This window comes from Vombatus ursinus, unplaced genomic scaffold (genome assembly GCF_900497805.2).
Source record: "Vombatus ursinus unplaced genomic scaffold, bare-nosed wombat genome assembly UNPS02009205.1, whole genome shotgun sequence".
Lineage (NCBI taxonomy): Eukaryota > Metazoa > Chordata > Mammalia > Diprotodontia > Vombatidae > Vombatus > Vombatus ursinus.
In genome coordinates, this window is record NW_020948983.1 from 2,417,945 (window position 1) to 2,433,136 (window position 15,192).

Genomic DNA, 15,192 nt, shown 5'->3' on the forward strand with positions numbered 1-15,192 from the left:
CAATGTTGGATCTGGAATGAAAGGGACTGGGTTTAAATCCTGGCTCCTCTGCTACCCACAACCTGTGTAACCTGGGCCTCAGTGTCCTCATCTGAAAAATGGTTGGGCTAGGTGACCTCCATGATAATCCTGTTATTAGACATTTTTGACACATCTTGGCAGAGTAAATCAAAGAAAATAAGAGAGAAGCTGCCCTGCTTTCTCACAGTCATCCGTTATCTTCTTCCAAATCTACCCCCAAGTAGCAGTCCTATCCCTTCTTGGAGTCTCATCTTTTCTCTAAGATAGTTGGTTTTTTAAAAGATCTTTCATTTTCCCTTTCCTTTTCCTTTTCCTTCCCTTTCCCTTTCCCTTTCATTTTGCCTTTCCCTTTCCCTTTCCCTTTCCCTTTCCCTTTCCCTTCCCCTTTCCCTTTCCCTTCCCTTCCCTTCCCTTTCTTTCCTTCTTCTGCTGGTTCTGAGTTTTATCATTCCTGACACTATTATCATGGGACTATTCTGTATTCATCCTGCCTTCCCTGATGCTGGCCCCTTACATCCAGATTCCTTTTAACATCTTTTTTTAAAAAATGTAGGCTAGTTGATGAGTTCCCTGGGAATCTATTTCAGTCTCTTTAGACCACTTCCCCTTTTCACAGAATCACAGAATTAATAGAATTTCAGAATTGGAAGGGACCTCAGCAGCTATCCAGCCCAAACCACATTCAAAAGAATTCCCTCTAACAACATCTAGGCCAAGTGGTCATCCAGGCTTCATTTGAATACCTGCAATGGCAACGCATCTGCAACCTCCTGAGGCAGGTCATTATACATTTAGAGAGCTCTAATTCCCAGGCAGTTTTTTTTAACATTAACTTTAAATTTATCCCTTAGCAACTTTCACCCACCGCCCCTTAGAGCTGCCCTCTGGGGCCAACAAAATACATTTAATCCCTCTTCTATATGCAGCCGTATACATCCTCAAAGCTTGCTATTGCTTTCCTCCTGAGTCCTTTCTTTCCCTTCTCCAGGTAAAACACCCCTAATTCTTTCAACCAGTCCTCATATGACATGGACACAACACCCTCCTCTGGCTTTTTACCAGTTTATCAAATTCCTCCCTGAAATGTATATTGGTTCTAGAACTAAGCACAATATTGCAGTTCAGGTCTAACCAAGGCACAATATTGCAGGACTATCACCTCCTTATTCCTGAAAGCTAAATCTCTCAGAATGTAGCCCAAGATCTCATTAGCATTTTTGGTTGCCATATCACACAGTTGACTTACACTGAACTTGCAATCCACAAAAACCCACAAGTCTTTTTCAGATAAACTATAGCCAGGTCCCAACTAGTGAAAATATTAAATCTCCTGAAATGGTCGCAATATTAGAATGTGTATTATTTGAAGTTATAATTATGTAAAATATGGTAGTTGTTTCCAGCCCAACAAAAATATGTAGGGTGCATTTGAATAATGTGACCACTTCAGGGGATTTATCATTCTCTCTAATTGGGACCTAGCTGTATTGTCTAACCACATTACCCACAATCTTATACTTGAGAATCTGATTTTATTAATCCAAGTTTAAGTCTTGAGCTCTAGCCCTATTAACTTTCCTAGTTTCACGTTCTAGACTGTCAAGACTTTGCTGAACCTTATCAACTGGTGTATTAGCTATACTTTTGGCTTTGTACAATATCCATGTTTGGTAAATGTGGTATTTTTGCCTTTATCCAAGAAATATATTAAAGTGTTAAGCAGTACAGGATCAGGGAAAGATATCTGAGGCATTCTACTGGAGACTTCCTTACCATTTGATATGAAACTACTAATCTCTACTTTTTTAGGTATAGACATTGACTTTGGTTTGGATCTACATTAACCATACTGTTGCCTATTCCACATTTCACCATATTTTCAGACTTTTTCCTTCCTATTATGATTCTTTCTCTTTTCATCTTCAGAATTCCATGCTTAAGAACTTCCTATGTCTACTCAGAAATTTCCCTTGTAAGATTTTAGGCCATTGGCTCCTGCCTGTTCTTTCTCTGAACCCTTTAAGATCCATTCTCTCAAAATCTAAGGTTACTATGAGACTCTTACTTTCTTCTCATATGCTGTCACACATTCAAAGATAGAGTGACAAGTTAACTCAAAAGGTTTTGCATCATTTCCACACTGACAACCAATTTCTCCTTGCTGGTAAGAATTACAACCAGAATTGAAATGTCCCTCTATAGTTCCTCCACCTTGGATGGATGAAATTATCATCAAGGTAATTCAAGAAATTATCTATTCCACTTTGTAGAAAAGAGAGAGCTTCAGCAGATGTTTAGTTAATTGATGTCACCCATGCTATATCAATGCTCTGTGTAAAGCTTGTGATTTGTTTCCCTAGATCATCTATTTTCTCCAGTGGTATTGGTGGTCTGTAATATATTCTAATAGCAATATCCTTTGGTTTTTGCCTTTAATTATCTTTGCCCACATTCTATCCATTATCCTTCTCCTTTCTGGTTGCTGAATAAGTGTATATAAATTTAATATGATGCTATGCCAACTTTTCTTCTATTTTCTTCCTAGTAAATAAAACACAATCCAGAGCAAGAAACACAATCAGTCATGTGTATCACACTACAAAATTTCAGTGAGAGCTGTAGCATTGAATTTGCCTCATTGTGTTAGGTCCTTTAATTCATTTTGCTAGGTAACTCTACTTTGTATACTTGGACATTTCAAACTGGATGTACTGTAGACATCTCAGGCTCAACACGTTTGAAAACAGAATTCATTATGTTTCCCCCAAATGCCCACACTTCTTACAAAGTTCCCTGTTTCTGCAAGGTTACTACCATCCTTCCAATCACCCAGGACCACAACCTTAGAATTATACTTAACTCCTCCCTCTCATTCACTTCATATACCTAATCAGTTACCAAATACTATCAATTCTACCTCCATGACCATCAACCCTGTCTCCTTTTCTCTACTCATGCTGTCACTGCCCTAGTTCAAGTTCACATAACCTCTCTGTCACCTAGACTATTGCATATAGTCTGCTAAATTGTTTCTACCTCAACTCTCTTCCCTCTCTAATATATCTTCCATGAAGCCACCAAAGTTATTTTTCTAAAATCCAAGACCAAAGTACAGGTCTGCCCAAGGCATTCTTTTGTTCAATAAATTCCAGTGGTTTTCTTTTGCCTGCATGATCAAACACATATTCCTACATTTATCATTTTAAATCCTTAACAAGTTGGATCCAACCTGCATTTCTAGCCTTATTATACATTATTCTCCTTTCACACTCTACAATCCAGCTAAATGTCCTTCCTGCTATTCTTCATACATAATACTCTATCTCTCATCTCTGTGCCTTTGTGCCAGCTGTCCCCAATATCTAGAATGCATTCCCACCTCACCTCTGTCTCTTAGAATTCCAATTTCCTTCCAAGCTCAGTTCAAGCATAATCTTCTTCATAAAGGCTTTCCTGATCCCTCTCAGTTGTTAGTGACTCCCTCACCATTTACTTGTATTTACTTTATGTACATTTATATATGTATTTGTTGTTTCCTCCAAAAGAATGTAAACTCCTTAAGGGCAGGGATTGCTTTATTTTTATCTTTTAATGTTTAGTACCTGCCACTTAGTAATTAATAATTGATTATGTATAAAGACATTTGAGGTCATGGGTTTTATTGATTTTTTGGATTTTATCTCCTGAAAATTTCTGGATATCTCTATAGCTATGTAGATATTCTTTATGGTATCTCTCTTGTGGCAGTATATCTAGGAAATTTTCTCCTTTCCCTTTCCTTTCCCTTTTAAAATGCTTTGGATTAAATTTGCAAGACTCCAAATACATACTTCCTTTTTATAAATACATTTTTATTTATTTCATTATTTTCCAATTACTTTTTTAAAAAGTTTTTACATTTATTTTTAAAATTTTGAGTTCCAATCCCTCTCCTCTTCCACTCATTCCCCCTCTTGAACATGAAAGCAACATGATAGTGATTACACATAGACATGCAAAACATGTTTCCATGTTAGCCATGTTTCAGAAGAAAACATATGCACACACAAATAAGAAAAAGTGAAAAAGTATGCTTCGATCTGCATTCAGCTTTCATCAGTTCTCTCTCTCTCTCTCTCTCTCTCTCTCTCTCTCTCTCTCTCGGTATATAACATTTTCCCTCACAGGTCCTTTGGAATTATCTTGGATCATTGTCTTGATCACAGAAGCTAAGTCTTTTACAGTTGATCATTGTTAAAGTCTTGCTGTTACTGTGCATCATGTTCTCCTGGTTCCATCCAAAACACTTTGCATCAGTTCACACCAGTCTTCCCAAGTTTTTCTGGAAGTATTGTGCTCACCATTTCTTTTAGCACAATAATATTCCATCACAATCATATACCGCAACTTGTTCAGCCATTCCCCAATTGATGGACATCCCCTCAATTTCCAACTCTTTGCCATCACAAAAAGGGCTGCTACAAATATTTTTGGACAAATATGTCCTCTCCCCTTTCAAATTTCTTTGGGGTACAGACCCAGTAGCACTATTGCTAGGTCTAAGGGTGTGCACAGTTGTTCAGCCTTTGGGGCATAGTTTAAAGTTGTTCTCTGAAATGGTTAGATCAGTTCACAACTCCACAAACAGTGCATTAGCAGGCACATGCATTGTTAATAATGTACGTTGGATAGGACAAATTTCTAACAACATGTGGTAGGTATCATCCCTGGCCATGAGCCTGTTTTTCTCATATATTAAGCCATGGTCCCCAAATCCAAATCCTATTCTCAGGTACCATCTTCTTAAACAGCCGTCCACTTTCCAAATGTACCTTTCTTGTCTCAAGGTCTTGGCTTCAATTGTTACCAGTGATTAAAACACAACCTATTCTCCTAAAGACTTCTATTTCTTTCTTAAGAAATTGCATTCTTTAAAACTATTTCTAAATTCCTTCTGGCAACATAATTTGTTCCCACTTATATTGCCAGATGTAAGTAGTAGTCTTCTTTGACAAATATTAAGAGGCTAGCATATCCTCGATACATGCTATAAGAAATAGCTCTTTTCTATTGTTGTTATCTGCTTAACAAATAATTGCCTCGAGACTCTTCAGCAGGGAATCAACAACCACTTCTGCTTGACGCTGACCCTTACTGGATGATCTCTTAGAAGACAAGCAATATCTTCTTTGTCACTGTGGAGAACTCCCTTCTCTTTGGGGAGAGCCTTTTCCTTAGCTCTAGTGGTTCATTAATTCTTCTTCCCTTTCTCTTTGGTGTTATATTCTCCCACCCAGTTTTCATTTTACCTTTTTTCTTCTTCTTTTCATATGAAAGCCTTTCTTCAATATTTCCCCACAGCAAACATTTCATTCTCATGGATAACTTGGTGAATGGAGAGCTGTTCTTCCAGAAGCTTTATTTTTTCTTCCAAGAGGAAAACAGTTTGTATTTTGATAACAGATGAAAATTAGTTGACAGTGACAGAAAAAAAATATCTTGAGTATTATATTCAGGTCAAAGCAAATCTCCCCATGTTCATATTGTACAGAAGTAGAGTATTCAGGCTAGTTTTGCTAATTATTCTGTTATTCTAAGTATTCTTACTGCTATTCTTGCTAATAGTGCTGGTAGCTAACTCTCCTAGAGAAGTTTGTTCACCTAGTTAGTACTTTCTCATCTCATAAGTATGTTATCACCACAATAGTACCTTGATAAAGCAGGGAAACTAGCTTTTACTGAAAAGATACCATAGACAATAAAGTAAGATCAGTACCAAACATATATGCACCAAATGGTAGAGTATTCAAATTCTTAAAGGAAAAGTAGATGAGCTACAGGAGAAAATAAACAGTAAAACTATACTAATGGGGGATCTCAACTTCTTCCTCTCAGAACCAGATAAAGATAAACAAAAAATAAATAAGGAAGATGTTAAGGAGATAAATAGAATTTTAGGCAAGCTAGATATTATAGACCTCTGGAGAAAATTGAGTGGTAAAAAGCAAGGAATATACTTTTTCTCAGTGTACATGGCACCTACACAAAAATTGACCATAAAAACCTCACAACCAAATGCAGAAAAGCAGAAATATTAGATGCATCTTTTTCAGATCACAATGAAATAAAAATATATTCAATAAAGGTCAATTCAAAGATAGATTAAAATTAATTAAAAACTAGATGATCTAATCCTAAAGAATGAGCAGATCAAAGAACAAATCATAGTAACAATAAATAAGGGCATTAAAGAGAATGACAAAAATAAGACAACATATCAAAATTTATAGGATGCAGTCAAAGCGGAACTTAGGGAAAAACTTCTATTTCTCAATACTTACACCAAAAAAATAGAGAAAGAGTGGTTCAATGAATTGGACATGCAATTAAAAACACTAGAAAAAGAATTAATTAAAAATCCCCAATTAAACACTAAACTGGAAATCCTGAAAATAAAAGGGAAGATTAATAAAATTGAAAGTAAGAAAACCATTGAACTAATAAATAAAATCAGGAGCTGATTTTATGAAAAAAACAATAAAATAGATAAATTGTTGATTAATTTGATTTTAAAAAAGAAAGAAAACCAAATTACCAGTATAAAAGATTAAAAGGATGAAATCATGACCAATTAAGATTAATTTAAAGCAATTATTAAAGCTATTTTGCCCAGTTATATGCCAATAAAAATTATAATCTGAGTGAAATGGATGAATATTTATAAAAAAATAAGTTGCCCAGATTAACAGAAGAGAAAATAGAATACTTAAATAACTAGAAAAAGAAATTGAACAAACCATTAATGAGCTAAGAAAAAAATCCCCAGGACCAGATGGATTCACAAACATTTAAAGAAAAATTAATTCCAATATCATATAAACTATTTGGAAAAATAGACAAAGAATATATTCTACCAAATTTCTTTTACAACAAATTCCTTTTATGGTGTTGATGCCTAAACCAGGCAGAGCAAAAACAGAGAAAGAAAACTGTAGACCAATTTCCCTAATGAATATTGATGCAAAAATTTTGAATAAAATATTAGCAAGGAAATTATAGTAATATATCACAAAGATCATACATTATGACCATGTGGGAATTATACCAGGAGTGCAGGGTTGGTTCAATGTTGTCAGCATAATTGACCATATCAATAACAAAAAAAAAATCATATGATTATTTCAATAGGTACAAAAAAAGCTTTTGACAAAATACAACTCATTCCTATTAAAAACACTAGAAAATATAGGAATAAATGGAGCTTTCCTTAAAATAGGGAGCATCTATCTAAAACCATCAGCAAATATTATCTATAATGGGGATAAACTACAAGCCTTATTAATAAGATTGGGGTGAAGCAAGGATGTCCATTATCACCACTATTATTCAATATTGTCCTAGAATGCTAGCTATAACAATAAGAAGAAAAAGAAATTGAAAGAATTAGAATAAGCAATGAGGAAACAAAATTATCACTCTTTGCAGATAAAATGTGTACTTAGAGAATCTTAGAGAATCAACTAAAAACCAATTAACAGTAACAATTTCAGCAAAGTTGCAGGATATAACATAAATCCACATAAATCATCAGCATTTTTATATGTTACCAAAAAAGTCCAGCAGCAAGAGATAGAAAGAAAAATTTGATTTAAAGTAACATTGGACAATATGAAATGCTTTGGAGTCTACCTACAAAGACATCCCCAGGAACTATAGGAACACAATTACAAAACATTTTTCACACAAATAAAGTCAAATATAAATAACTGGAGAAATATTAATTGCTCATGGGTGGCCTGAGCCAATATAATAAAAAATGACAATTCTACCTGAATTAACGTGCTTATTTGTTGCCATACAAATCAAACTACAAAAAAAAATTTATAGAGCTAGAGAAAATGTATAACAAAATTCACCTGGAAGAACAAAAGGTCAAGAATATCAAGGGAATCAATGGAAAAAATGTGAAGGAAAAGGGCTACAGTACCAAATCTCAAACTGTATTACAAAGCAGCAATCATCAAAACAATCTGGTACTGGCTAAGAAATAGAATGATCGATCAGTGGAATAGATTAGGCATACAAGACACAGGGGTAAATGACCACAGTAACTTAGTGTTTGATAAACCCAAAGACGCAAACTTTTGGAACAGACACTCACTATTTGACAAAAACTACTACGAAACCTAGGAAGCTCTTTGACAGAATCTAGATATAAACCAACATCTCACAAGATCAAACTGTGTACATGATTGAGACATAAAGGGTGATACCATAAGCAAATTAAGGGAACACGGAATATTTGTCTGTCAGATCTATGGGTAAGGAAACAATTTATGACCAACCAAGAGATAGAGAGCATTACAGGATGTAAAATGGATAATTTTGTTTACATTAAATTAAAACATTTTTTCATAAATAAAACCAATGTAATCAAGATTAGAAGGAAAGAAGAAAACTGGGGGGGGGGGAAGAGGTTTTACAGCAAGTTTCTCTGATAAGGGGCAGCTACGGGGTGCAGTGGATAGAGCTCCAACCTTGGAGTCAGGAGAAACTGAATTCAAATCCGACCTCAGACACTTGACACTTACTAGCTGTGTGACCCTGGGCAAGTCACTTAACCCCGATTGCCTCACCAAAAAAAAAAAAAAGTTTCTCTGATAAAGGCCTCATTTCTCAAAATATAGAGAACTGAGTCAAATTTATAAGAATACAAGTCATTCCCCAATTGTAAATGGTCAAAGGATATGAACAGGCAGTTCTTAGACAAGGAAATCAAAGCTACTTATAGTCATTAGAAAAAATGTTCTAAATCACTATTGATTAGAGAAATGAAAATTGAAACAATTCTGAGGTACCACCTCATACCTATCTAATTGGCTAATAGAGAAAAAGAAAGAAATTGACAAATGTTGGAAGGGATGTGGAAAAATTGGGACATTAATGAACTACTGGCGGAGTTGTGAACTGATCTAACCATTCTAAAGAACAATTTTGGAACTATTACCAAAAGTCTATAAAACTATGCACACCCTTTGACCTAGCAATATCACTGCTAGGTCTGTATCACAAAGAGATTTTTTTTTTTAAAAAAGGAAAAGGACCTATCTGTACAAAAATATTTATAGCAGCCCTTTTTGTGGTGGCAAAGAATTAGAAATTGAGGAGATATACATCAATTGAGGAATGACTGAACAATTTGTAATTTATTATTGTGATGGAATACTATCATGCTATAAGAAATAATGAGCAGGATGCTTTCAGAAAAACCTGCAAAGACTGATGTGAACTGATGCAAAATAATTGGACACAACCAGGAGAACATTATATACAGTAACAGCAATATTTTATGATGCCAAATCAATTGTGTGTGGAAAGTTGCAAGGGCACACCTCTGGTTATTCAAAACTACCAAATAATCGTTGGACATATTTAAGACTCAGGAAGACACCAGATTACTGATATTCCAAGGTATTTTTAGTGGAGACAAATTCTTGTAAGTAGTTTGGACAGAGAGGTAACTTTTGTGTGCATTGAGTCAGTGGGAATTTGGGAGTGGGTATGAGTGTAGAGAGGGGTTCATTATAGTAAGGAGTGAAGAAGCACAGAAAATCATATGTAATTAACAAAAACATAAAGTAATACAGGAAACTAAAAACATCAGTGCAGGCAGCAAAAAGCAGAATAAATATAATCAATTTAAGATCCAATTTGTCAATAAGATAGCCCCAGAGAGTAGAATGAGGGGCAATGACTAGAAGTTGCAGGGAAGCAGCTTTACAATGTAGAAAGTTCTTTCCTCTCCTCTCTCTGCAAAGTGAGTAGTTCAAGTGACTAGACCCACCCATAGTCATGCTTCAAGTTCTGGATCTGATCAAACTTCCTACTCCATGAAGGGGGTGCATGGTGGCAGCTAGGTAGAGAAGGGGTAGCAGCATTGGACTTCCTGGAGTCAAAAAGACCAGAGTTTGAATCTTGCCTAAGGCATTATCTGTGTGACCCTAGACAAATCACCTACCCTCTATTAACTTCAGGGTCCTCATCAGTGAAATGGGGCTGATAATCACATCTACCCCATGGGGGTATGATTATTTGTGAGGATTCTTATGATAGGTAAAGTGCAGCTAGATGGCCCAGTGGATAGAGTGCTGGGTCTAGAGTCAACAGAAGCTGTTGTGGTTCAGTCATTTCAATCATGCCGAACTCTTCCTGACCTCATTTGGGGTTTTCTTGGCAAAGATATTTTGCCATTTCCTTCTCCAACTCATTTTACAGATTAGAAACTGTGGCAAACACAGTTAAGTGACTTTCCCAGGGTCACATATTTAGGAAGTGTCTGAGGCTAGATTCAAACTCACGGAAAATGAGTCTTCCCGATTCCAGGCCTAGGGCTATATTCACCATGCCACCTAGCTACTCAGGAGTCAGAAAGACCTGAGTTCAAATTTGACTTTAAACACTTACTTGCCATGTGATCCCGGGAAAGTCTCTTAATCTCTGTTTGCTTTAATCCAAAGGAAAAGGAAATGGCAAACCACTGCAATATTTTTTCCCAGAAAACTCCATAAACAGTAATGGTGTGCTATGGTCTATGGGGTCATGAAGAGCTGAACATGAGTGAACAACAACAAAACTGCTGAAGCCCATCTGCACTAAGATGCACTAAGACTTGTGGGACATGTATAAATGTTACCTATTATCATTTTGTGAAGACTACAGAACACTCAGAAATTTTCCATTTTCAGTTACACTGAAGCTGACCATGATGAAGGGTATAGTGTCAGAAAAAAACCTAGGAAGACTTATTTGAACTGATGCAAAGTGAAGTGAGTAGAATCAGAAGAACACTGTACACAGTTAATAGCAGTAATGTAGGATAGTCAACTATGAAAGACTTGGTTACTCTGATCAATACCATGATCCATGACCATCTTTGTGATGGTCTCAAGATGAAAAATGCTCTTTACCTCCAGAGATTAAACTGATGAACTCTGGGTACAGATTGAAACATGTATTTTTCCCTTTTTATTCTTCTTGCTTTTTTTCAACATGACTAATGTGGAAATATGTTTTGAATCACTTCATATGTATAATGGGAATCATATTAATTGCCTTCTCAATGGGTAGGGAGTCAGGGGGAGGAAGATAATTTGGAATCAAAAGTAAAAATGTTTTAAATTAAAAATTTTTAAAGTATAATTTGAAGTGGATCTTGAAGAAAGCCAGGGAAGCCAAGAAGCGAAGGTGAGGGGGGGTTACATTCTATCCACTGCACCATCTAGCTGCCCACACTATACTCAGATTCACTTCTGACCTCCCACTGACTCATTGTACTCAAAAGTTAGCATTCTATCTATGCTACTCATCACACCTGAGAACTAGTTTCCACCAAAACACCTCTAAAGACCAATCATATGAGAATGAGTAGAGTTCTAAATATAGCTATGATATCACTGATAGCTTTGAGTAGCTCTATGCTTTTGCTATCTCCCATGAACAATTGTTGCCCTTTTGCTGGCATTTGCCAATTGCCAAAAAATATTATCGCCATTTTCCAAAAGACAAAATGAAATTTCAGAGAATTGAAGTGATTTGCCCATAGCCATCTTTGGCAAAACCTGAGCCCTGAATCTCGATCTTCTAATCTCCAGCCTGCTGCTCTCCTTACCACACACTAGCTCAGAGAGGTTGTATAACTTGTCCATTATGGAAAAGCTAGGAAGCATCAGAGTAAGGACCCATATTCAGGTTTTCTAATACATAGCAAGTTCTTTGGGAGTAAAAATGATACCACTTTTCCACAATCACTTTTCTCAGCTCCTGAGAGCCCATGTGGTATAATATAGAATGTAGAATTCCTGAAGGCAGGGGTTGTATCACTTGTGCCTTTGTATGAATGAATGAATGAATGAATGAAAAAGCATTTATTAAGCAGTCACTATGTTCTAAGCATGGGGCTAACCTCTGGGGATACAAACAGAAAAGCAAGGTAGCTCTTGCTCTAATGGAACACACATTCTAATGGGGAAGATAACACATATAGGCTTTAGCTACAAGTCAAATGGAAAGGTCCCAGGGTGGCTGGGGTATAATGGCAAAGCAGATGGTAGTGCATATTCTTCGATTTCATTTATACTGATAATCACATCCAATTCTGATGCTGAACCATTTGATGGTGCCAAGGAATTTGGCAGCAAGGGTTTATTTTTCTGGTTCTTCAGTGGCCGTGGCTGTTGAGGAAACAGGAGCTCTAGTGCTTTCAGAAGAAGCTGTCAAATGACATCTCCATCTGGGTTACCGCCAGGGATAGTGGCTGTAACGGCTAGGCTGGAAGCAAGACCAGTGGTCTGGGAAGCAAAAGAACTGCCGTGACTGGGATTCTTGACTTTATCTGCCCAATGTTGGTAGTTGATGATGGTGGTGTCAGTGAAAGTGGGCATCTTCTGGGGCAGCTAGGTGGCACAGTGGATAGAGCACCAGCCCTGAAGTAAGGAGGACCTGAATTCAAATCCCACCTCAGACCAAATACCTGACACTTACTAGCTGTGTGACCCTGGGCAAGTCACTTAACCCCAATTGCCTAAAAAAAAAAAAGGAAAATGGGCACCTTCTCCACAATGATTGCCCCCTCTAATGATATTTGGGGAGCCTGGGCTGGAAGCAGGACCATTGGTCTTGGGAATCCCTGCTATTCTCAAAGCTTTTGAGTTCAAGGTCCTTTGAGCCTGCAGTTATTTGCAAAATGATCCTTCCTTTCTTTGAGCATCAGTTTCCTTCTCTTATGGGATTTATGTGAGGTTCAAATAAGATAATATTTGGTGATTTTTAGAAAATCTTAGAAAATAGGGACTAACCAGTAAATCACCATAACTTTCCAATATTCACCTCCAAACAACCATAAAATCATGTCCCAAAACAAATTCTGGAACAGCGGAACCAGCCAAAAGATGGGATGAAATAATCTTTTAGTCCCAGAAACTTGGAAGATCAGAAGGAAAGTTCCATCTCATTTAGGTAAAAGGGAAGTGCTGGCCAGGACAGGAAGCATCCCATTAAGCCAGCAGTATGTCCCACCTCAGCAAACCAGTGGGAGATCCAGAGCCCCAGTGCAGTGGAGCGAGCAAACACCAATACCAGGACCCCCCCCCATGTGCCTCAGCATAGCCAGGGAAATGGGCAGACTCTACCTCCAAGAATGTGCTTCAGTATAGTCTTGAGGAAACACATAAATACCCCACCAGCCTCAGTACATGCCAGACACCACCAGTAAGATGCCAGCTCAGCACCAGGTCAGCTGTCAGACCCCTGCAGTTGTCAGCAGTGTCATCCACCCCCACCCCACCCCCACCCCTCAGTGCAGTACCAGACACAAGCCTCAGGGCAACATGAGTGCAGCACCAGGCAAACTGCCAGAGTCTACAGCCCCTGGCACAACAAGCTTGAGACAGTGCCCCTTGCACCCCAGGAGCAAAGCTCAAATTTAAAAGAAAGGGAAATGGCCAAAAAAAGATGAGCAAAAAACAAAAAAGAATCTGGCCATAGAAAGTTATTGTGACAGGGAAGATCGAGACATAAACTCAGAAAATATTAAAACATCTATTGGCAAAACCCCAAAGAAAAATGGGAAGTGGTCTCAAGCCCAGAAAGAATTCATGGAAGAGCTCAAAAAGGAGCTTGAAAATAATATTAGAGGTAGAAGAAAAATTGGGAAATGAGAGTGATGCAAGAGCATTATGAAAAAAGAGTCAACAGCTTGGAAAAAGAAAACAATTGCTTAGAAAGTAGAATTGGCCAAACAGAAAAGGAGATACAAAAATCCACTGAAGAAAACAACTCCTTCAAAAGTATATTCAACCAAATGGAAAAGGAAGTACAAAAGCTAACTGAGGAAAACAACTCCTTAAAAATTAGAATTGGGCAAGTGGAAGCTAATAACTCTATGAGACATCAAGAATCAATCAAACAAATCCTAAAGAATGAAAAAAATAGGAGAAAATGTAAAATACCTCATTGGAAAAAACAACCGACCTGGAAAATAGATCCAGGACAGACAATGTCAGAATCATTGGACTACCTGAAAGCCATAATCAAGAGCTAGATGGCAAGGAAAACTGCCCTGATATCCTGGTACCATGGGGCAAAATAGGCATTGAAAGAATCCACCCATCACCTCAGCAAAGAGATCCTAAAATAAAAACTCCAAGGAACGTTACAGTCAAATTACAGAACTATCAGGTCAAGGAAAAAATACTGCAAGTGGCCAGAAAGAAACAATTTGAATATCATGAACCCCAATCAGGATTACACAGGACTTGGCAGCTGCAACATTAAAGGACCAGACATCATAGATCATGATATTGTGGAAGGCAAAGGAGCTAGGACTACAACCAAGAATCACCTACCTGAATAAATTAAACATAATACTTCAAGGGAAAAAGGGTCATTGAATGAAATAGACAGGTTTTAAGTTTTCATAAGGAGAAGATTTGACCTCCAATATCAAGACCCAAGAGAAGTCCAAAAAGGGAAAAGAAAACATAAGGGATTCAGTAGAGTTAAACTGCTTACATTCCTACATGGGAAGATGATTCTTGTAATTCTTAAAAAAAATACCACTAATAGTACAGCTAGAAGGAATATACATAGACAGAGGGTATGGGTATAAGGTAAATTTGAGGGAATGACATTAAAAAATAATTAAGGAATGAGAAAGAGGAATACACTGGGTGCATAAGGAAGGGAGAGGTAGAATGGGGAAAATTATTTCACATGAAGAGGCATGAAAAACCTATTACAATGGAGGGAAAGATTAGAGGGTGGGCAATGGCACTACTTGAACATTACTCTCATCAGTATTGGCTCAAAGAGGGAATAATATATACAATCAGTTTCATAAAGAACTTGATCTTACCTGACAACAAAGTAGGAGGAGAGAAGATTAAGTAAAGTGAGGTGGGGGGGGACTGACAGAAAAGGGCAGAATAGGGAGGCAGTAGACAGAAGCAAAATACTGTCAAGGAGGGAAAGGGTGAAAGGAGAGAGAGGAATAAACAAGGGGAAAAATAGGATGGAGGGAAATACATAGTTAGTAACCATAACTGTGAATGTGAATGGGATGAACTTTCCCATAAAATAGAAGCAGATGACAGAATGGATCAAAAACCAAAATCCTATAATAAATTGTCTACAAGA